A 19,027-nucleotide genomic window follows, 5' to 3' on the forward strand; every position below is an offset into this window, starting at 1 on the left:
GGAATTTCCTCAGCGATGCGTAAATCAGTTTCTTGACATTTCCTTGATCTTCGAACAAAATCATGTTTGTTGGCAGTACTCCCCAAGGTCCCCGAAGCCGTTGCTATACTTTCAATCCAAGCATTCCAAAGTAGTAAAAAACAGAATTGCCATGTCGTGCCTTAAGTCTTCCCTCACCAGATCCTACATGCACAAAATGAGCGCCAGTTTTAATGCGCAGCTCCAGCGCCTATTAGAAGCAGGTTATCCTGGTGTAGCGGTTGGCACTGTGGCTGAGCGCCTAAAGAAGTCGGTTTCGAGATGGACGGACGTGATTGCAGAAAGCAGTAATAGCAATAAAAGAGTAGTAGCTATTCTGTATATTCATTCAGTGTGGCACACGTTTAAAAAAGTTGCAAGTAGATAAGTTGTTAAAGTTGCTTTCACTGCTCCCAATGAGCTAGGTAAGATATGCGCTGCCGTACAGAGAAAAAAGGAGTGGGTAAAAGGAAAAAAACGAACAGATATTTGTTCAGTGAAGCACAATAGGAACAAAAGTTTTACTGACTGTCGTATGGGTGTGGTTTATAATATTCCCCTTAGCTGTGGCCAGTTCTACGTAGGGAAAACGGGACGGTGGATCAATGAGAAGCTAATGGAGCATAAAAGGTCGTTGACCGGTGAATCGCCTTCTAATCTTTCGCTACATTCCCGATATTGTAACTGCACGCCAGAGTTAGATGAATGCGCGATATTGTAGAGGCATAAGAATGAAGATACGCGTCTCATGGTAGGGGCATGGCATATCTATAAAGGAGGAGGTGCGTGCGGGAGTCAGCCTTCGATTACTTTAAATAAGGAAGAGATCAAGTGCCTTAACTATTATCTCTCACGTAGACCGGCACGTGTACCCGACTGACACGTGGTGTTACCATTCCTGAGCATGCGCAGATGAGTTTTGCGTCTTTCTTTTTTCGCCTCAGTGCTCCCTTCAGTTGATAGTCAGCGTTCGTGTTGTCCACTTCTCTACTCTTGTGGGACGTCTGCACGTCTCACTTATTTTTTGCATAATGATTCGATGACTTTCGAGTCCTGTCATTGTCGGTTGATAGAATGTTCATTTCTAGTCGCACAAGTCGTCGGCCATTGCCATAACCTCCTCCATGAACCCGTCATCCACGGTTGAATGATCAGAAGTTGCGGGACTGTTCGCACAGGACGCCAGGCTGCGGTCGACAACCAGCTTGTCCTCCCGTGACAGTGTCTCGGCGCCTCCGCTGATGCTTCCTCCAACAGCTGCGTCCCTGATATTACGGCATCGCTTGAATCGCTTCAGAGGAACACCTGCGCATAGCAGAATAAATGGAAGGCCGTTGGTTAGGCTTCTCGAAGATACCAAGTTTAGAAATCAAGGCAGTATCATACATCTCGCAAGATCACAGCAATTGCACAAGAAGAACAAGAAACAATAGAGAAGGAAACGAACTTATCAACCGAAGTAAGTTTCTGTCGCGGTCAAAATGCGTGCTCGGTGTATTATAAAGGAAGTAACGAAATATTTTATATTCTCCTTAACTGCCTAATTAGACATGCTAATTACCACACTTCGCAAGGATTGAGAACAATAAGAAACCTAAATTGAGAAAGTTCTCGAGAGTTGTACAGAACTTGTCTTACAATAGCTTTCCTTTGTACTTATTACATAAACAACTTTTTCAACATCTAAGCTAACTGCGCTCTTCGTCCACATGCATTAGGCTTGGTAGAGAGAGAGTGAAGTGAAGCTCTTTATTGAAATACAGGCAATTCTGCCGAGGTATAAACACGCGGCTTCATGCCATTCTGCCTAGGGAGCGGGAAAAAGCTAAAAATATGATTTTGGTATATATACGCGAGGCAACGGGGATGGGTGTTTATCTAAACATGCTATAGCTTGCAAAATACGTCGTTGTCATCAAGGAATCTAAAAAGATATTTTAAAGCTTGCCTTTGCTTTGCAGTAAAAGGCATATAACCTATTTATCTTCCTAAATCTAGTGATTCTTGAGAAACAGAAGATATTCCAACAAAATAGCCCATTCTCTCTCCTCTGTGATCTCGACATTCCGATAAAATGTGTTACACAGTTTCGGATGCACCACGATTATCACAATACAGGATAGTGGGCGCTCCAAGCTAGTGCAGGTAGTTAGTTATTGGTAAACGCGGCGTTCAGATGGATTCGATGATACCAAATCTCGAGACGACGGGAAAGATGATGTGGAAGTCTAGATTTCCGGAGGGGATCTATTCAGGTGGGAAATGAATGTGGAAGCGACAGATTCCACAGATTATTCCTCTTCACGTGGGAATATTTCTTTGCCATTGCTGATGCACCGTAGACTGAAAAAAAAAGTTTTTGTCCCGAATTTCGTAAATGCAGCTAGGTAAGCCTTTTCATTTCCGTATATGCCACAGTGGGCACGAAGCCTGCTGAAATACAATAGTGTAGCTAGCGACAGCGGCCTTACGATGAAAGAACTAATATCACAGGTCACTGGATGTTGGATGCGCTTCCTGTTCATATCGCACATGATCTTTAGCACAGTTTTGACTCATCGTGCTGGTGCATTGATTGAGATGAGCGAGAAACTTCCATTGATGAAGTTCTCGAGCGTTCTAGAGAACTTTTTTTTCCAGAACGACCGTCTTCGTACTTCGCACAAGAACATTTTTTCTCTCTTTAGGCCAACTGCATAGTTCTTCCATAGGTAGCACATTTCAGAGCACTACAATCACGGTTCAGAAGCTGGAATATATTCCGACTTTCTTGTTAGGCGTCCTGTTGTAGCGAGTTCAAGAAAACAATAACGGCGCTTTCGCGCTAGCAAAGCTTTGTAGCAGGGCGAAAGAGGTACCAAAACGCATGTGGTATCAGAAAGAGTTATCAAGGTATAGACAAGACAAACAAAACGATTAGCAGAATCTGAAAAATGAAAGGTACCGGTGTATTTAGCGCCCATAAATTAACAAAAAAATCCAAATGCATTTATTCCCTGTAAAGGATGCACCGCCGTACATATAGCTATGCAGAGGCAAAGCGATCTCGGAAAGTGATCTCGCATGCGTGCTGAAACGTCTCGATAATATGAATCTGCCACGCGAAAATGTTTATTATACGCAAATAAATCCATGCTCCCAGGCCGCTCCGATTAGCTGTAGTGCCAGAGCGCTCGGTGGGCAGCCATGTTCTCTTCCTTTCGGAGAGGAGCGATCTGCGGCTATTGTAAAAAGTTCATTTTTCGCCGGCGTGTTAATAGATCCTTAACCCGTACACGTCACATTGATGCCGTGAGTTCTCGTGGTTTTGAGACGTCGAGTTAAATAGAGGCGTAGTAGGTGCCACCAGAAAGCGTTTGATCAATGGCAGAGCATTATGGCGAAACAGGCGTCAAATCAAAAATAATTATGTTTCTTTCGTTCGGTCTAATTATGCATAATCAGTGTGCACACATCATATCTGGTTTACGTTATAGCGTCCCAGGGCTCTCCCGAGACTATGCTGCCCGGAAGGTGGCTTTTCTGGTGCCCACCAGAAGCGAGAATACATGCCAGAGTGTTCGAAACTAGGAGTACGGGCATAGTTAGCGCCAGTTTAGTCGAACCTTATCCTCACGGCACCACTGGCTAAACTATCTCCGGGATCAGCTCACCTGACCTCTCGGTCGAAGAAAGAAACCGTGAACGAAGCACACGATCTAATGGAGACGCGGTCGATGTAATTACGCGTAACACGCGATGCAAATAAGGTACGACTAAATAAGTAATGACCATGAAAAAGGGACAGAATAGAGAAATATTATCAAAGCTTCATCATTTAGGCCACCTGGTAAATAAAAGTTCTATTCTTTAGAATAAACACTTTGCTTACCCTATCTTTTTCATATTTCACAGTCGGTTATTAGGACGCGTAAGACATTACCGGTTACCAAGGAAAACAGGGGGAAGGAGGCAGACGGAAAATAAATCCGATGAGCAAATCAAAAGCAAGGTGAACGCGTGGACTAAGTAGGGTTCTTCGAAAAGAGAGAGGGGGTAAGTTTGGAGGGTGCGGCAATTACCGAAGGTGTGTTAACGACGAGTGAGTAGAATTGAGAATGAAGGAGTTCCGCGCACGAGGCCGGTGACACGGCCGTCTGACAACCACGCGTCAACGGCGCGCACAGCACCGATCTATTGCCTGTTTCGCTGGTGGTCGTGGGCTATCGTGCCTGACAAAGAGACCATAGAAGAAGTCGCGGAAACCGCTCTTCCCGGAAGAATATATGTATATATTGTCACGTGGTAGTGATGGTGAAGAAAGGAGCAGTACGGTGGAATAGAAAACTAGCTTTTATTGGGCGAACCTGTGCCCACAAAAACAGGCTACACTTATAGCACAACGAAAGCGGCGAACACGGTCGGTGATCCTCGGAAATGTGATCAGCGGGTGAAGCGCGTCGGCTTTTATACAACAGTCGTCGAATGTTCCAGACTAATCGTTGGGACCCGCGTGCCTTCCACAAAGTTCTACACCATTCGCGTCAGGTGATGAAATCAGATAACACAAGGTTCGGCGACAACACACAGCCGGATAGAAGCATCGAAAGCTTTCCAGAAAATTCGGATACATGCAGGGGCGACCCGCGCTGTGTGATTATATATTTTTTATATAAATAAATAAGAAAATACCGACGTTGCGAGGCGCCTGCGAGTTGAAGCAGAGCTGTCCTCCAAAATGGCGCTTCAAATGTACGGCATCGATAGGACAGGCTGTAAATGTTCGCACACTGGAGTAAGTCCTGCTAGCAGCAATCCTCGCTTCAGTGCAAACCTTTTGTGAGAACGATACGCGGACAGCCAATGCTAAGACATCAAAAAAGAAAGGCCGCGTAAGGTACACATTCGTACCTAATGCTAACCCGAACATGGAGAGCTGTAGAGGATCCATGTTCAAAAATTTCACTTTATATGTTCTGGACATCAACGTGGCAGCACATATTCTCTCTATATCGAAATTGGAAGCCCAGCGCTTCGGCGAAATGCGCAAAAATAACGAGACAGCAATTCCACCGTTCAAGTGACTTACGCAAACCGGCCAATGTTTCCGAAGCCATGCTGAGTTCATTCACCGCAAGTTTGAGATCCGCACTGCGGCGGAGACAAGCCGAAAGCTTCACTTTTTTCCATATATTTTGTCGGCTTTCCTTATAATGTGGCCAAAAGGCCACACGACATTTGCGCACCGCAAGTATTACGCGATAATATGTTCAAATTCCTTCTAAAATGTTATGTTGGCATACAAGCTGTAATTATATTATTTAAATTCTTCAATATTGATTGGTGCGAACAAAATGCTGTTGATTTGTCTCCATAGAAGTGGACGTATTTCTTTAAAACATGATACATGGTAATTGAGACTTCCGATACATGACTTGCACGTCTGGCACAATATTACATCACACGCGAATAAACGGAGCACAAAAGAAGCTTACGCCAATAGAAAAAACCGTCAAAAACCCTGTATTTCAAAAAAAAAAAAAAGAAAAGTACTCACCACCATGGTAGACGATGCGTTTCTGAGCAGCGGGTCCTGACGAAGGGCTCAGTTCGGGAACAGCGTCACCGCCTGCAGCCCGCTTGGAGGCCACTGCCGCGCCCGTAGCCAGGATGACAGTGTCTCGTGCAGCCAGCTCCACTCTCCTTGGGCACACCACGCGGCCACTGGGCAGGGTGAAACGCACTCGCTTTGGTGCTGGAGTGGACGTCGGCTGGCAAGTAGTGGACACGCAGCCGATGGCGGCTACCGGTTCCGGTTCAACTGGCATGGCTCCTTTTCTCGGTGCAGCGACTGCGATGCACGTCCGCACAGAACGAAGTCAAGCGCAGAATAAAATTTTGGTCGCTCGCAAGGCGACAGGTGTGTTTTCCCTTTCCCTCTCCCACTCCACGGACCAATCAGGTGGTCGGTTGTCAGGCGTCCGTGCAAGGTCAAAGTATCTCAGGCCCCGCCTACATTCGTGCCGCGCCCGCCCGCACGGGCTGGATCCGAGACATTTGAACATAAAATGGAGGAGTAATTGCGCATCTATAATACAAAATATTTGGAATAGCTTTACGTCATCCAAGCCCAGACATTCCCCGTCAGTGCCGACGATAGCAAAAGATATTATATGTATATATGTATATATATATATATATATATATATATATATGTATATATATATATATATATATATATATATATATATATATATACAACCCCATCATGGCGCTCTCCCAATGAACGCATAAATAATCAGGTTTGAAAATGAGACTAAAAAACACTCGAACCATTGATGTTCTGTCATAACTGAGGAGATGTCTTCCAAAGTATGGTCTACGCCCCAGCTGCAAACTGACCAGCTGTTTATTTCTTTGCTCCGTATGTCCAGTGTGTTTCACTCGCACAGCTTCGAGTTCCTATTCAGCGATGTACATTGTTTGACTCGAATGGTGTTACTCCTAAGAATAAACGTCCACCATAACCAACTATTTGAAATTGTTCTTGTCTCAGTTGTGACATCACACCGATGACCGTCCAAAAAGGTGTCTTTTTTGCTTTTACAGGATCCCGCGGTGGCTTTCCCGTTATGAACCGCAGCAATTCTACGTCAATTAGTGAAAATAGCACGAGGACGCATGAGCTCTATGCTAAACGGGGAAGGGGGGGGGCCGAAAGAAGCACATTTATCTGCACCCTGTATGTTTGGTTAGAGGTGTCGTAAAACTTATCACCAAGGAAATCTTGCTCCCTTATGCTTGAATCAACAGGGACTGTAGATAAATGCTGAAAAATTGCATATCTACCATGTTATGGCTCTGCCGATTCCGTTGGAACAAATCACAAGCATCGAAATAGATGTCTTCATTTTCTAGTAAGCACTCGCACTTCTTAAGAATAAGGACTTCTCAATTCAGCCTATAGCGAATTGTCCTAATTTTCTCGAACAGAAGAAGCATTATGAGTTGCCAGAAAATGATTCGCTGCAGCTATTATGAGAAAGAAACCGTAGGTCCGCGCCACGCTACCACTGACGACTAAGCTTGTAGGCATGGTTGTGTATACGCCAGCACATGCTATCAATGGTGCGCTTCGCATTTCTCTCTCTAGGTTCTTTTTTTTTTTTTTCGCTGCAGCATAGGCTATTCTCAGCCTTCTCATTTTCCTTGCTTTTGTTCTTGACATCGATTCTCGGGGTTTTGCGCGTACTTCTGAATGCAACTGAACTTACGTCATCGCCTGACCATGCGTAGGATTTCATGCGGAACGGGTAGCCGTTTCTAACTTGTTCGTCCCCTTCAAGTTAACTGAATAGTGCTGTGATCTTTCGATGCGCCGTGTGTCACCTCGGATGCTAGGTTCCGGTGTGTATCTAGGCATACATGTTGAGTTTGATGTTGAATATATAAGGTTGAAGGCCTAGCTTAAGGTTGATACAGGCAGCTCGCGATGTCAATACAACCTAATGACGGCGCCGTCTGTAACCGCTACGGCGAACAAACAACATGTCGGATTATTGCACGTGGTGAAATATCGTGTCGCAGAAGAAGCCTTTCTAGTGGACTTACGCAAATTCCTTTCTTATGAAACTTCAGTCAGCCCATGTAGCGTCATACGCTCGTCGGTATATCCGAAGCGTACACAAATGTATTTATACTTTTGCCATAATAATCATCATATTTATATACAATTGTTCACTGAGGAGGTTCAGGCTGCACCCGTTACGTCACTCTCACATGTGCGACTCTCTCGATGAAGTTTTCAAGCCAGGTGGTACCTTGACATCTTGGTGCCTTCCTTCCACACGTGTGTTATATACTGGGGAAGCCTACGAGCGTGAGAAAATAATATTTTACACCTCCCGTGTTTTCAACTGCAAGAAATCTAATTAAATATGAGGCTATATGCAACTCCTTATGGATGGTGCGTTGGATAATTTTCAAGAACACAGTGGAATCTGTGCTGACTTTGAAAACATTATCTATCGTTAGCGGTTTCTTACAAATTAAGCATTCAAGTAAGCGTCTCTCTTGCCAACACAAGCTGTCTATTTCAGAGGGTGACCGCGTGGTAAATATTGTCACGTGGTGGTGACGTTAAGAACGCAGTAGCAATACTGTGAAAGGCAAAACTAGATTTTGTTGGGCGAACCTGTGCCCACAAAACAGGCTACACTTATAGCACAACGAAAGCGACGAACACAGTCGGCGATCGTCGGAAATATGATCAGTGAGTCAAGCGCGTCGGCTTTTATACAGCAGTCGTCGAATGTTCCAGACTAATCGTTCGGACCCGCGTACGTTTCACAAAGTTCTACACCATTCGCTTCACGCGATGAAATCAGATAACACAACGTTCGACAACAGACAGCCGGGTAGAAGCATCGATAACTTTCCAGAAACTTCGGATGCATGCAGGCGCGTCCCGCGCTGTGCGATTAGATTTGTTAGGTGGCGAAACGTGGTCGCCCGATAAAGACAAGTACACGTGTCAATACCCCCCTCTTAAAAAAAAGAATCGTCCCGATGCTGCATACAAACGAAAGTAATAAAAAAAAAAAACACCCGTAGCAAAGAAAACAACAAAATAAGGAAGTTCGTCAGCGTCCGTAAAAGGGTTTCAGACGCACCACGTGGACCACTTCAGATCGTGCGCGGCGCCGCTGTGAATGCTAAATTCCGTCCGGCACGATCTCATAGTCCAGTGCGCCAATACGTCGAATGACCTTGTAGGTTCCCAAATAGCGGCGCAATAGTTTCTCACTCAGTCCTCGTCGGCGTATCGGTGTCCAAACCCAAACATGGTCGCCGGGCTGGTACTCGACGAAGCGTCGTCGGAGGTTGTAGTGTCGGCTGTCGGTCCTCTGTTGGTTCTTGATCCGCAGGCGGGCGAGCTGTCGGGCTTCTTCGGCGCGCTGGAGATAGCTAGCGACGTCAACATTCTCTTCGTCAGTGACGTGGGGCAGCATGGCGTCGAGCGTCGTCGTCGGGTTCCTGCCGTAAACCAGCTTAAACGGCGCGATCTCTGTTGTTTCTTGCACCGCCGTGTTGTAAGCGAAGGTTACATACGGCAGGACCGCGTCCCACGTCTTGTGCTCGACGTCGACGTACATTGCTAGCATGTCGGCGAGGGTCTTGTTCAGGCGCTCCGTGAGACCATTCGTCTGCGGATGGTAGGCAGTTGTCCTCCTGTGGCTTGTCTGGCGGTACTGCAGAATGGCCTGGGTGAGCTCTGCTGTAAAAGCCGTTCCTCTGTCGGTGATGAGGATTCTGGAGCACCATGTCGCAGCAGGATGTTGTCGTTTGGTAGCTGTACTGGGGCGTCCAGCATAGCTTCAGCCCTCTCCTTGCGCACGACGCTTGTAAAGGTGCGTAGGAAGCCGCTACGGAACAGGTCCCACGTTGTCAAGGTCGATTCCCCGTTCTCAAACCAAGTTCTGGCGGTGTCTTCTAAGGCGAAGTAGACATGCCGCAGCTTCTCGTTGGAGTCCCAGTTGTTGAATGTTGCGATTCGTTCGTTGGTCTCCAGCCATGATTCCGGGTCTTCAGTCGCTGCTCCATGGAAGGTTGGTGGGTCCCGAGTTTGTTGTAGGATAACGGGGGACGCTGGGGCAGCCATTGGGGTTGTTTTGACCACGATCTTCTTTGTCGTCTCAGGTAGAAGTCCGTGCTCTGGGGGCAGTCCTTGCAGTCTGCGGCTAGCACGCTGGTCTTGGGCGATGTTGGTTCTGTCCTCGGGCTTCGGGCTTGGATCACGGCTTTGCGGCTTTGCGGGGGCGTTCGGTACATGAACGCACAAGCACCTCCACCAGATGTCACGTGGTGGTGACGTTAAGAACGCAGTAGCAATACTATGAAAGGCAAAACTAGATTTTATTGGGCGAACCTGTGCCCACAAAACAGGCTACACTTATAGCACAACGAAAGCGACGAACACAGTCGGCGATCGTCGGAAATATGATCAGTGAGTCAAGCGCGTCGGCTTTTATACAGCAGTCGTCGAATGTTCCAGACTAATCGTTCGGACCCACGCACCTTCCACAAAGTTCTACACCATTCGCGTCACGCGATGAAATCAGATAACACAACGTTCGACAACAGACAGCCGGGTAGAAGCATCGATAACTTTCCAGAAACTTCGGATGCATGCAGGCGCGCCCCGCGCTGTGCGATTACATTTGTTAGGTGGCGAAACGTGGTCGCCCGATAAAGACAAGTACACGTGTCAATATAATGATGCCCATTCTATAACACATGCCCACAATACTGAATTTGCAGAGAGCCGTGTCCAGGTGTCGTTATGTCTCTAATGGCACAGTTGTCTATCAAGGATTTTTCGAACAAGTTGCTCACCTTTATTCTGGCCATAGAGAATGCATTCTTGTAAGAAAAGAACAAATATATTTTCCAGTGTAACCTATTTATTGTGGTAATTAATTAATAAGTGACTGTTTCTTAACCTATCCAAAGATGAAACGTAACTTGATTTAGAGAGGGAAATAAGGGCTTTGCATTAGGCTTCCTTTGTTTCTACTATCGTTTCGGCGCATCATAATCAGCGCAGCACATACGATACATTGGGCATTACGGGGAATGATTACAATGCTGCACATACCCACTATGGGGGATTAACCAAGAAGCGGCCACTATATATCGTGCAACCAATTGCAGATACTACTCCGGACAGTGCAGAATTCCGCCATGTCACATTTCGTAATGGCCGCATTTTGAGCCAATCGGAGGCTGTTTTGGGCCTATCTGATTGGCTCAAGAGGCCGTCACTGCCAAATTTGAAAACGTGGATGAATTCGACACCGTCCCGAAGTGCCCGTAGCTCTTTTCTTTCATTGCCGTATGTTGTTGAGGAACATAATTTCCATATTGCGGCGCATACCCAATACAGTTGATCTGCAAATAAATGGCCGGTACATTTGCAAGAATTGAGAGGAAACTGAAAAAAAGAAACGTACAAGCCAATGCATCATCTGCCACATCGTGTAGCATGGGTGCGCGAGGGCTAATGCAGGCGTGACTTAGCGTTATGCCAACGACAACTAAGCAAAGCAAAGATCGTTCTTTTTTTGATCGGCCGTGGTAACTGCCCTAACCATTCGTTTCTTAATAAAGTATATGTGCTCACAGGCGCACATGCATTCATGAACAGATCTCTAGCTGCGTACGAACACTTGCTGTCACAACGGTGGGGCGATAAAGAGCAGCAGCAGTGGGCAGCGAATTCCCTGTCGCGCTGCCTCTAACTCAAACGCAAATTGTTCGTTCGAGAACACAGCACTCTAGACGCCATCAATCACACCTGGTCGCTTAGCGTTTGCAACCACCACAGATTGCCTTCAAGGAGAGTCACGTGCAGGCCTCCCCCCCTCCTCTTTTCCATGTTTACACGTCCCCTTCGATAAACTCACCTTCTGTCTCTCCCCCCCTCTCTTTCCCATGCGCGTGCGAGGAGACGCCACGCATTAATCCACCGTCCGTCTCGACTCACGCTGTCACGCGTTCCGTCCAATATGCAGCATACAACTCGGCGCCGTGATCTTAACCCCCTTTTTACTCAGCACCAAGCTGACGACGACGGAGGAAATTCTCCTGAAGTGTCCATATAATTCCTATCGCAACAAAAGGCAAGAAAGTGTAACTATCGCACGCTAGGAAGCGTGCTTTCATTCACTCGTCTCGCTGAGGACATTCATATAAAACCCGAAGGAGACACTTCACTGCTATACAGGTTCCTCACCGAAAAATAATTGTGTACCTACACTGAAATTAAGATGAGTGTGCTGCGCAAGGGTAGAGTCGACCAATAAATAAGAGCACAAAGAAAGAATGTCCAATACAGGGCGCTCTTTCTTTCCCCTCCTCGAAATTCTTCGGTGTTTTAAGCTTTCTCCCCACATGCTTCTTAAGCTATGCGCCAACTAGCCCGACATAGTACTCTGATAAACTAGAGTGAATTACCGACCATTATTTCTTGCAAACTGGCGTAGTTCGTAAACAGCACCAGATAATCATAATCACATCAACGTGTACCCTAGCTGCTAGATACTCGAGGTCTCGTGGAGCTTCCACAGCGGAAGCCAGTTGGTACGGGTTCATGCCGTCCCGAATTTTGATTGTTCGTTAAAGCGAGCCCGCGCTGGCCTCACAAGTTCTTCCATTCACGAAGAGTGAAATTCGGGGCTTACAACTTATGCCATCGCACAACTTCGGGGCATTGAACGCACTGCGCGTACGCGGCGAATCGAATTAAAAAAAAAAACACACGCACAGCGACAAAAGCGAGGTACCTAGGAATGACCGTATGAACAGACGACAAATGTTACCACGAGTGCTGGTTATGCATGTATTTTTGCAATTGAATTTTTCTCGATATACGCCACATGTGGCGATTCAAACGTAATTGGGCAGTGTTCCGCACTGAACGTTGACATCAGTCACACAACGGCAGCAAGTGAACAAAAACTAACGACACAGATGATCTATACGTATCAAATGCATCGGCGTTAATTAGCGCATGCGCTGTCGCACACATTTATTTTCCATGTGCACGACGAGCCGCGAGTGTCCCTTTCATAAAGCGAGAGTCGGCTCCGCATTTTACAAATTTGTACATTAGCGTTGCTTTATAGCACGCGTTAACTAACATAAACATTGTCATCGCTCGTGCATATTTGCTCGCTCGAACGTGTCAATACGGTTTTCCCTAGATGAAGCTTTTAGCCGCTTCCGTTTTGGCGCGCTTCCTTTTCTCGATATTTACATTAATGGAAGTTACGTGACACTCTGTTCGCGAAATGGGCGAGAACATGTAATGCCGGTAAGACAACCAGCTCCTTCGCACGTCACATCGCCCTCTGTCATTTGCTACGATCGCGTCTACAGCTCAACCTTTCTAAAGAGACCACGCCGATTAGATTTCCTGTGGGACAGATCTTGCAGCTTTCCGGTCATAAGGAATATTTCCGAACTCGTGAACTTTTACAAGGAGTTAAAGTCGAAATATTGGATAAATATACATCCTCAGGACATTCTTGCAGAAACATTGCCCCCCCCCCCCAACATAACATTACCTTAGCACAGCGCTCCATACCTCTTTTTTTTTTTTTTTTCAGCTGCGTGTCAGACGCCCTTGACACGCCGGCTAAAGGCTCAACCAGACGTACGCGTTCCAATGCGTCCGCACACGCCGCGCTGACTCGACGTCGCGTGGCGCCCGACGGAGGAAGAGGGCGCGCACCCAAACGATGCACGAGTGGCCGCGCGTAGCCGCGCGTCTCGTCGCGGCGGCGCAGTGCTGCTAGCTTGCCATGTTCAAGGCAGTCTAGCCTTCGCTTAACGGCCACGTTAAGCAATGTGTTACATATTAGACAGTTTTAGTTTAGCATCAGCAACTATAGCGTACGCTATACGCTATAATATAGCGTACGCTAAGCAGCGCACGTTTTCTACAATTGTAGTTGACCGGCGATATCTTCGAATCTCGGAGGCCATATGCCGTTGTTGCGGCTATTTCGCGCCATTAGCGACAGGTGGCGCTGACATCTCGAACGTTTGTTTCGTTAGGCTTCGACTCGTTCGAAACGAGAAGCGATCTCGAAAACACCACGAGGTTATCCATAATACTCTGTCGTCGAAGCGGCCTGAGACTAAGCGAAAGCCGTTTACACAGTCATTTGCTACGAACGAAGTGCATTTTACAAAAGCAACGCCAAATTCAATTCGAAGCGGGCAGCCGGGACCGCCGCCATGTTTCCCGCAAGCTCCGCAAACCCCGCAACAACGCTAGGGTGACCCGGGCTTGCCTGAACGTCGCGCGAAGAGTCGTTTCGGAAGTGACGTTGGCTTGCCGTGGTCATGTGAGGTGTGTTATGCTACTGACGCGAGCGGCAGCTTCCGGCGCGGGCGCGAAAATTCTAGCGGTTGTAGGTCTCCACGCCGCCGCGCGCCGACATGCGAAACAGCCTCCGCGCCTGACGCCGTACGCGCCCAGGCGTGGTGCGGCGCGTGCGGGCGCATTGGAACGCGTACGTCTGGTTGAGCCTTAACACGCGCGTGTGTTGAGAGACCGGGGTGTTAGGGGGGTGGGAGTGGGGGTGGCCCTGGCTTTGGCCTTGTGCACTGCGTTCCTTCACTCTCAATTCGACACGCTAACACACCTTCCCTCGTTTCCGCACCCTCCCGCCTCACTCCCTCTCCCCTTTAGAAGAACCCCCCCTATATATACTGTGGCGAGGAAAGCGTACGGGGCCTTGAAGAAGACAAGTCCACTTGTCGAAACGTTGGCTCCTGCATTCACCTTGTTCACGTTTTGCTCATCGTCCTGCGCTGTTTAAAAGTTAGTTAAGCGGGGGATCGCTAAACTTTGCTGGAATCCGCTCTCGGGAAATTGTGCCCTCATGCATAGGAGAGTAGTGTTATTTATCAGGTGACCTCTTAATGGAGTGAACGCTTGCGCGGTCGTGGCGGCAATTGCAGAGGTTGTTCTGCGTAAAACAAAAGCAGCCCGTTCCCGGGTGAACGCTGGGCGGTTAATAGGAGTCATCCAGAAGTGTTGCCGTATATGCATCACCTAACCCAAAACCTTAAAAAGGTAGCAACCAGGCACAATGTGCCGATAGTTTTTCCGCCCCGTGCAAGCTGGCTGGGCTTTTGCCGAGACCTCTTCGGAAAAGAATAAAAAACCCGGAATTTGCGGCAATGAGCACGTTCCGGGATATGTAACATGCGCGGTTGGCGTTGTCTAGGAGATTCCGGTACCTTGTGGGAAGTCGTATGTAGGGCAAACCGGACGTTGCGTTAACGATCGTGCAAGAAAACACTAACTTCCATAAAACATAAAGGGAAAGCGCAATTTCCATCGCATTGTCAAGCTTGCATGGCAGTTCCAGATTTCCAAAAAATAAATATCTCGGGTAAAAACCAGGATACCACTGCCCGGGAGCTGATGGTTGTTTTGTATATATCTCTTAGATCGAAGGGCTTGCGTAAGTGACACATTTTTATTGCATAGTGAGAAGTGTATTTCGCGCTGCTTGCTTTAATCTGTGGTTGTGATAATGTGCTTACGTGCTTCTCGCATTTGTAACAAAAGAAATTTATTGCCGAGTGATGAAGAAAATGTAGTTGAAAGTTGTACATTTTCCGTGTCCCTTATTACGTGCTTGTGCTGAATTTCGAAGAGTACATTCATATCCTTGTACAAGGAACGAACTCCCGCAGCAACAAGTCTTAATGAATTTTGTTGTAGTATACGGACGGGCCGACAGAACAATTGATAGTTCCGCGAATCAAAAAAAAGGAAGCTATTTCGGCGCTGCAAACTTTGATGCGAGCAGCTTTAGAACACATTTACACAGCGGTGACACCAGAATTTTCTGACTCGGGGGGGGCATCCGAGGGTCGGGAGGGGGGGCACCCACAACAAATGTGTTCTTTCGGGGGGTGGGGTGGGGGCTTATGCATTGTGGTTTGACTATTTTTATCTGGGCTGAAGGCCTTCTAAGCGCATCGGTGTGAATAAGCTTTTCCACCATGACACAAAGATATAAATCAAAATTTAGCATACTTACAGAGCGGTGCTTCTCCTGTGAAAATAAAAATTCATATAATACACGGTAAAGCATATGCATCAAAAACAGTGATAAATAAAGAAAAGAAAGGCCCCCAGCAGCAACCAAATAACATCAGTTAACTAGATGGCAATATAGCTTCAAAACAGCACATTTTCCAATAGGAGAGAGAACTAACACCTCTAAGCAATGTGCACATCAATTCCAAATTTGGTAAAGAGGCGCTAGATTTTTTTTAAAAATGCATAGACTGTTGTGCCGCCGGCTGGTGATACTAAAGGCAGGAAATGAAAAATAGAATAACAAAAAGGTATATGGGAAAAAATAACAAAAACAAATTGAGGAGAGACCGTGCAGCACGTTTCACAACGCAGATAATAGCTCTCCAACAATACACTGCTCACTACACAAGCTAGACCTCCAACGTGCCCTTTGACAGCACCCTATATGGAGTCTCTTTCAAAGCGATGTCATTGTGAAAGGAAGGTTGCGTCACAACTGCAGATGCCAATGCCTGCGCGTTGAAATTATAGGACGAAAGGCAGTCTATTCGATGGTGAAGCGGGTGTTCTCATACGGGTAGAGGTATCGGTCCTACGCCCTGTCGCACAATTTTTGGCAGGGAAGCGCCGCAAAGATGCGATGTGGTATCATTATGCCGGCATGCCCCTAGCTTCCGTTGTCCGCCTGCTGTTTGTAGCCATTACTTCCGCGAGACATACAAGGGTAGCAGGAAACCTTTTCGTTGTCGCTCTGCAAGCCGCAATCTGGCAGGCCCATCGAGTATCATTGAGACGCTCCAGCTCAATCCCTGTCAAAGATAGCCTGTTCTGCACGTCTACGTATAGAAAGTTAATTGCAGATCCAATCGGCAAAATATACAGCCATTCTGAAAAAGATACAATATCCCTCACCAGTTTTATCACCTTGCAGACATCCACGATGACTTGATTGAGGCGGTAGTTCATGCAGTGGACGTACACTACCTGCGGAACTTCCTGCCTGAGCAGCGTCTGTGCGTCTCTTGAGGTACCGCTCATGACGCTCCCACCATGATATGTTTGAGCATTGCACAGCTGAAAATCCATGCCGCAGCGATCCAACGCTTCCCTTACATAGACCAGGAGTGACTTGGCATCCAACTGCTCAGCGTTGCGAAATCCAAGAAACCCCTCAAGAACAGCACCACTTGAGTAGTACCTTGCTACAACTGATAATTGTTCCGTCTTGCTTAATTAGGTCCTTGGTTTCATCCCCAATAAGTGCAAACTACTCGGAGCTTTATATCTCTTCCTTTATTATTGGTAATGCGATGTGGCTTAGAATTTCGAGGATCTGGTTTCGTATCGAATGATAAACGTCATTCGCGTTCGCTCCTATACCATTCAGTCTCTTTCTGAAAGTATCGTCATATGTGCCAAACAACATCAAGAGTTGAACGAAGTTTCCATTGTTTTCACTTGTGGCACTTTCATTGTGGGCTTTCTGAGCGACTCCATGAACGGCAGGGAATCGCAAAACATGCAGGACTCTTGCTATGTAAAAGCTATAGCTGGGAGTGCTCTAGCTGGCTAGAGCACTCCCTGGGTTCTTGTAGGAGACATAAATACGCAAGAAAGTAGATTGGGAAACAGCGCCGCGGTAGCTCAAGTGGAAGAGCATCGTACGCGTAATGCGAAGACGTGGGATCATTCCCCACCTGCGGCAAGTTCTTTTTTTCATCCACTTCCATTTCCATATTTAAAATTTCTTTAATTCATTCATTAGGCACAAGTATTTTACCTATGCTTGCCGTGGTGTGAATGTCTGTTGGATTCTTACGACAGGATGCAATACGGTGACATATATCAAACGATAGAAGTTGGAGTTCGGCGGAACGGCATGTAATCCTGGCGGGATATTGCATTCGATTCTACGTTTGGGATTCACGGCGATACAGTAATCGGAATCGATAGTCTAGTCGAAGGAATAAAAAGCAGAGACCTTTCGTTCAGAGAGCCTGATGTGCCCCTGTGCGAATTCAGACGTTTAATATGCTCCTACATGGAGTGGACTTGCGTAGCTGGAGCCCGTGTTCATAATGTAAATATACCCTTTTAAAGGAAGCTTTCTATTCCTCTTCCTTCGACTTTTGCACTGCTGCAGCTGCTGCTGTTTGGGCTACCGCGTCAGGAGGGGGGGTGGGGGTGAGGCATTCAGAGCACGTTTATACAAGGCCGTAACGCGGCAGGGATGACGACGCGAGAAACTCCTTTGCGAAACCGCTTCTAATGGGCGCATAACCCCTGGAGCTCCCAGAGCGTCACAAGGTAAGCCTCTTGACAGCTGTGATTGTCCGTGACCCTCCGCAAAAGGATTACTGAAAGTGCAGCGCTTACCTCTCTGCTAACCTGCAATTGCAGAGGCTAGCCAGGTAGAATGGTTGAGAGGAGGGTGGAGAGGAAGAAGATATAGGGTAGAACAGACGCAGCCGCTAAACAAGTGAATAAGAGCCTTGCCATTCTTCGCTTACAGTTCCCATTCAACGAGAAGAGAGGGGGGGGGGGGGGGGGAAGATGACATGACAATTTAGGCAACGAAATGCTGCTACTATGCACACGAGAGCGGTTGCGGGGAAACGGGATAAATTTAAGTTCAAAGTACGGTACCATACGTCCCTGCTATTTCTGAAAAAGAAACATCATGCAACTATCTCAAGCAGACAACTTACGCAAGGCGTGCAGAGAAAGAGCCGCATTAATTAAAGCCCACCGCTGGGTCCTGGCGAGACCACGGAAGCGTCGGCATGTCAAATCAACACTTCAGTGCCCGCCGTGGTAGTTTTCCAGCTAGCTCACGTCTCCAGGTCACGGATTTGATCCCGACAGTGGCAGCCACATTTGGACAAGGGCAAAGGGGGGGGGGGGGGGAGGAGAAGGAGGAGGTCAGGCACCATTATAGGGGGGCGGCCGCCCTCCTCTTCCCCCGCCCCGCTAGCGCCGCCCCGGCATTTCCAACGTGCACAGAGTCTGGGAACATGTCTACACAGATGGTTCAGCAAAACTCATCAGCTCTGCCGCTGCAGTCATGATCCCGACAAAATCTCCAGAAAGCAAATAAAAACTTTATGTGTGACTACACCGACGGGCGCTGAGCTTACGGCAGTCCATGCTGCACTTCATTTTACTTATCAGGAACCATCGTAAAATTGAACGGTTCTTATTTATTCCATGGCAGCGAGGATGGCCGGTGCGTTTACCGCTTGTGACGATGGTACTCCGGCCCTTCCAGGCAGGTGGTGGTGATGTTGCTGTTGCTTCAGCTGCATCGTCCCGCGTTCCAGATCTTCGATGCGCTTATTCATGGCCGTGAGTTGGGTGTTAACCGCTGCGTACTGCGAGTTCCGTCCGGCGTCGGATTCGTTC

This window comes from Dermacentor andersoni, chromosome 3 (assembly GCF_023375885.2).
Source record: "Dermacentor andersoni chromosome 3, qqDerAnde1_hic_scaffold, whole genome shotgun sequence".
Taxonomy (NCBI): domain Eukaryota; kingdom Metazoa; phylum Arthropoda; class Arachnida; order Ixodida; family Ixodidae; genus Dermacentor; species Dermacentor andersoni.